The sequence below is a fragment of the Natator depressus genome, chromosome 1, assembly GCF_965152275.1.
Source record: "Natator depressus isolate rNatDep1 chromosome 1, rNatDep2.hap1, whole genome shotgun sequence".
NCBI lineage: Eukaryota > Metazoa > Chordata > Testudines > Cheloniidae > Natator > Natator depressus.
Genome location: NC_134234.1, coordinates 312,441,324 through 312,447,323, shown reverse-complemented (window position 1 = coordinate 312,447,323; position 6,000 = coordinate 312,441,324).

Below are 6,000 nucleotides of genomic sequence, written 5' to 3'. Positions count from 1 at the left end.
AGATGATAAAATACAGGTAGGATCTGATGAAAAAGAGTCAAATGAAAAAAAATCCCATTCATTTACATCACGTAATGGCAGACAGCTAAAAACTGACAAGTTTTTAAAGTGCTTATATACCAACGCTAGAAGTCTAAATAATACGATGGATGAACTAGAATGCCTTGTATTAAATGAGGATATTCATATAATAGGCATCACAGAAACTTGTTGGAATGAGGATAATCAATGGGACACAGAAATACTGGGGTACAAAATATATCGGAAGGACAGACCAGGTTGTGCTGGTGCGGGAGTGGCACTATATGTGAAAGAAAGCGTAGAATTAAATGAAGTAAAAATCTTAAATGAACCAAACTGTACCATATAATCTCGATGGATAGAAATTCCAGGCTCTAATAATAAGAATATAGCAGTAGCGATATATTACCACCCACCTGACCAGGATGGTGATAGTGACTGTGAAATGCTCAGGAAGATTAGAGAGGCTTTTAAAATAAAAAAACCTCAGTAATAATGGGGGATTTCAGCTATCCCCATATTGATGGGTACATGTCACCTCAGGACGGGAGGCAGAGATAAAGTTTCTTGACACTTAAATGACTGCTTCTTGGAGCAGCTAGTCCTGGAACGCACAAGAGGAGAGGCAACTAATTGATTTAGTCCTAAGTGGAGTACAGGATCTGATCCAAGAGGTGAATATAGCTGGACAGCTTGATAATAGTGACCATAATATAATTAAATGTAATATCCCTGTGGCAGGAAAAACACCACAGCAGCCCAACACTGTAGCATTTAATTTCAGAAAGGGGAACTACACAAAAATGAGAAGGTTCGTTAAACCAAAATTAAAGGGTACAGTGCCAAAAGTGAAATATCTGCAAGCTGCGTGGAAACTTTTAAAGACACCAAAATAGAGGCTCAACTTAAATGTATACCCCACATTAAAAAACATGGTAAGAGAACCAAAAAAGAGCCACCGTGGCTAAACAACAAAGTAAAAGAGGCAGTGAGAGGCAAAAAGGCATCCTTTAAAAAGTGGAAGTTAAATCCTAGTGAGGAAAATAGAAAGGAGCATAAACTCTGGCAAATGAAGTGTAAAAATATAATTAGGAAGGCAAAAAAGAATTTGAAGAACAGCTAGCCAAAGATTCAAAAATAATAGCAAAAAAAATTTAAAATACATCAGAAGCAGGAAGCCTGCTAAACAACCAGTGGGGCCACTGGACGATCAAGATGCTAAAGGAGCACTCAAGGATGATAGGGCCATTGTGGAGAAACTAAATGAATTCTTTGCATCACAGCTCAGGATGTGAGGGAGATTCCCAAACCTGATCCATTCTTTTTAGGTAACAAATCTGAGGAACTGTCCCAGATTGAGGTGTCATTAGAGAAGGTTTTGGAACAAATTGATAAACTAAACAGTAATAAATCACCAGAACCAGATGGTATTCACCCAAGAGTTCTGAAGGAACTCAAATTGAAATTGCAGAACTACTTTTGTAGTCAGTAACCTATCATTTAAATCAGCTTCTGTACCAAATGACTGGAGAATAGCTAATGTGACGCCAATTTTTAAGAAGGGCTCCAGAGGTGATCCTGGCAATTACAGGCCAGTAAGCCTGACTTCAGTACCAAGCAAACTGGTTGAAATTTCAGTAAAGAACAAAATTGTCAGACACATAGATGAACATAATTTGTTGGGGAAAAGTCAACATGTTTTTTGTAAAGGGAAATCATGCCTCACCAATCTGCTAGAATTCTTTGAGGGGGTCAACAAGCATGTGGACAAGGGGGGGTCCAGTAACATAGTATACTTAGATTTTCAGAAAGCCTTTGACAATGTCCCTCACCAAAGCCTCTTAAGCAAAGTAAGCTGTCATGGGCTAAGAAGGAAGGTCCTTTCATGGATTGGTAACTGGTTAAAGATAGGAAACAAAGGATAGGAATAAATGGTCCGTTTTCAGAATGGAGAGGTAAATAGTGGTGTTCCCAGGGGTCTGTACTGGGAATAGTCTTGGGCCTGGTCTACACTATGAGTTTATGTCAGATTTAGCAGCGTTAAATCCGAATTAACCCTGTACCCGTCCACACAACGAAGCCATTTTTTCGACATAAAGGGCTCTTAAAACCGATTTCTGTACTCCTCCCCAACGAGGGGATTAGCGCTGAAATCGACATCGCCATTTCGAATTAGGGTTAGTGTGGACGCAATTCGAAGGTATTGGCCTCCGGGAGCTATCCCACAGTGCACCATTGTGACTGCTCTGGACAGCACTCTGAACTCGGATGCACTGGCCAGGTGTACAGGAAAATCCCCGGGAACTTTTGAATCTCATTTTTTGTTTGGCCAGGCGAGCTCATCAGCACAGGTGACCATGCAGTCCCAGAATTGAAAAAGAGCTCCAGCATGGACCAAACAGGAGGTACTGGATCTGATCGCTGTATGGGGAGAGGAATCCGTGCTATCAGAACTACGTTCCAAAAGACGAAATGCCAAAATATTTCAAAAAATCTCAGAGGCTATGAAGGACAGAGGCTACATCAGGGACGCAACACAGTGCTGCGTGAAACTTAAGGAGCTCAAACAAGTGTACCAGAAAACCAAAGAATCAAACGGATGCTCCGGGACAGAGCCCCAGACATGCCGCTTCTACGCTGAGCTGCATGCAATTCTAGGGGGGGCCGCCACCACTACCCCACCCCTGTCCGTGGACTCTGATGATGGGGTACTCTCCACCATGGCTGAGGATTTTGCAGATGGGGCAGATGATGAGGAGGAGGACAAGCTTGGGGAGAGCACACAGCACACCGTTCTTCCCGACAGCCAGGATCTTTTTATCACCCTGAGTGAAATACCCTCCCAACCCAACGAAGCCGGAGAAGGGACCTCCGGTGAATGTACCTTTTAAAATATAATACATGTTATAAAGCAAGTGTTTTTAATGATTAAGTAGCCCTGAGGACTTGGGATGCATTCGTGGCCAGTACTGCTACTGGAAAAGTCTGTTAACGTGTCTGGGGATGGAGCGGAAATCCTCCAGGGACATCTCCATGAAGCTCTCCTGGAGGTACTCTAAAAGCATTTGCAGAAGGTTTTTGGGGACAGCAGCCTTATTCCGTCCTCCATGGTAGGACGCTTTACAACGCCATGCTAGTAGCAAGTGATCTGGTATCATTGCATGACAAAGCCTGGCAGCGTATGGTCCCGGTGTTTGCTGGCATTCAAGCAACATCCATTCTTTACCTCTCTGTGTTATCCTCAGGAGAGTGATATCGTTCATGATAACCTGGTTGAAATAGGGGAATTTAATTAAGGGGACATTCAGAGGTGCCCGTTCCTACTGGGCTGTTTGCCTGTGGCCGAAAAGAAATCCTCCCCGCAGTTAGCCACGCGGGGGGGTGGGGAGAGGGCATTGACGCTGAGCTGTTCGTGTTTGGCTAGCAGGGATCTTCCCTGATACCAGCCAGGCGGTGGGGGGAGGGGGAAAGCGATCATCCCAGAGAATTGGATGCGGGGGAGGGGGTTAGTTTGGCTTCTGTTGCTGCACGTTAACAGGAAAACATGGCCAACTCAACAGGCTTTGCTTGGTATGGGAAAGGAGGGGATTGCTGTTATGAAGGTTGCAGAAGCCAAAAGACTATGGCTTACCATGGCCGCCTGCAAGCTGAATTCAGTTGCCCAGCCCTGTGTGTGTGATCTCTAACACCAAAGCCACAGGCACTCAATATAAGATGCAAAATGCGACCTTGTACCAAAATCACATGTGCTATGTAATGTGAATAGTGTTGTTCACCGTGAACGAGAATAGCCATTATTCTGTAAAATGTATCTTTTTAAATACATCACTCCCTTTTTTTCCTCAAGCAGCTGCAAATGTTTCAAGCCTCCCTCCTCCATCCCAAAGGCTATCTCAGATAAGGCGGCAAAAAAAACGCACGCGTGATGACATGTTCTCTGAGCTCATGCAGTCGTCCGGCACTGACAGAGCTGTGTGGAGGGACACAATAGCAGAGTACAGGACAGTGGCCGATGAACGTGAGGAGAGGTGGCAGTAGAAAGATCAGAGGAGGCATGAGGCAACGCTGGGGCTACTGCGGGATCAAACGGACATGCTCCGGCGTCTGGTGGAGGTTCATGAATGGCAGCAGGATCACAGACTGCTGCTGCAGCCCCTGCTTAACCACCCTCCGTCCTCCCCAACTTCCATAGCCTCCTCACCCAGACACCCAAGAACACGGGGTGGGAGGCTCCGGGCACCCAACCACTCCACGCCAGTGGACAGCCCAAGCAACAGAAGGCTGGCATTCAACAAGTTTTAAAGTGATCTTTTCCTTCCCTCCTACCCTCCTCCCACACCCCACCCGAGCTACCTTGTGAGTTATCTCCCTATTTTTATAATCAATTAATAAAGAATACATGTTTTTTAAACGATAGTGACTTTATTTCCTTTGCAAGCAAGCTGTGATCGAAGTGGAGAGGGCGGGTGGCTTACAGGGAATTTAGAGGCAACCAAGGGGGCGGGTTTTCATCAAGAAGAAACAAACAGAAGTGTAACACAGTACCCTGGCCAGTCATGAAACTGGTTTTCAAAGCTTCTCTGATGCGCAGCGCTTCCTGCTGTGCTCTTCTAACAGCCCAGTTGTCTGGCTGCGCGTATTCAGTGGCCAGGCGATTTGCCTCAATCTCCCACCCCGCCATAAACGTCTCCCCCTTACTCTCACAGAGATTGTGGAGCACACAGCAAGCAGCAATAACAATGGGAATATTGGTTTCGCTGAGGTCTGAGCAAGTCAGTAAACTGCACCAGCGACCCTTTAAACGTCCAAATGCACACTCTACCACCATTCTGCACTTGCTCAGCCTATAGTTGAACAGCTCCTTACTACTGTCCAGGGTTCCTGTGTACGGCTTCATGAGCCATGGCATTAAGGGATAGGCTGGGTCCCCAAGGATAACTATAGGCATTTCAACATCCCCAACAGTTATTTTCTGGTTTGGGAAGTAAATCCCTTCCTGCAGCCATTTAAACAGACCAGAGTTCCTGAAGACGCGAGCGTCATGAACCTTTCCCGGCCATCCCATGTTGATGTTGTGAAATGTCCCTTGTGATCCACCAGTGCTTGCAGCACCATTGAAAAGTACCCCTTGTGATTTATGTACAGGTTGCCCTGGTGGTCCGGTCCCAAGATAGGGATATGCGTTCCGTCTATCGCCCCACCACAGTTAGGGAATCCCATTGCAGCAAAGCCATCTAGTATGACCTGCACATTTCCCAGAATCACTACCTTTGATAGCAGCAGCTCAATGATTGCGTTGGCTACTTGCATCACAGCAACCCCCACAGTAGATTTGCCCACTCCAAATTGATTACCAACTGACCGGTAGCTGTCTGGAGTTCATAGAATGATAGAATATCAGGGTTGGAAGGGACCTCAGGAGGTCATCTAGTCCAACCCCTGCTCAAAGCAGGACCAATCTCCCATTTTTGTCCCAGATCCCTAAATGGCCCCCTCAAGGATTGAACTCACAACCCTGGGTTTAGCAGGCCAATGCTCAAACCACTGAGCTATCCCTCTCCCCTGTGTAAGTTGCAAGCTTCCACAGGGCTATTGCCACTTGCTTTTGAACTGTGAGGACTGCTCTCATCTTGGTATTCTTGCACTTCAGGGCAGGGGAAAGCAAGTCACAAAGTTCCATGAAAGTGTCCTTATGCATGCGAAAGTTTTGGAGCCACTGGGAATCATCCCAGACCTGCAACACTATGTGGTCCCACCAGTCTGTGCTTGTTTCCTGGGCCCAGAATAGGCGTTCCACGGCATGAGCCTGTCCCATTAACACCATGATCTCCCAGTTGTGGGGGAACGCGGTTTGAGATAAAAGTGTGTTCATGTCCTCATCATCGCGCTGCCGTTGCCTCCTCGCCTGGTTTTTCAGGTGCTGGTTCCACATACACTGCACAATAATGTGTGAGGTGTTTACAATGGTCCTAACTGCTG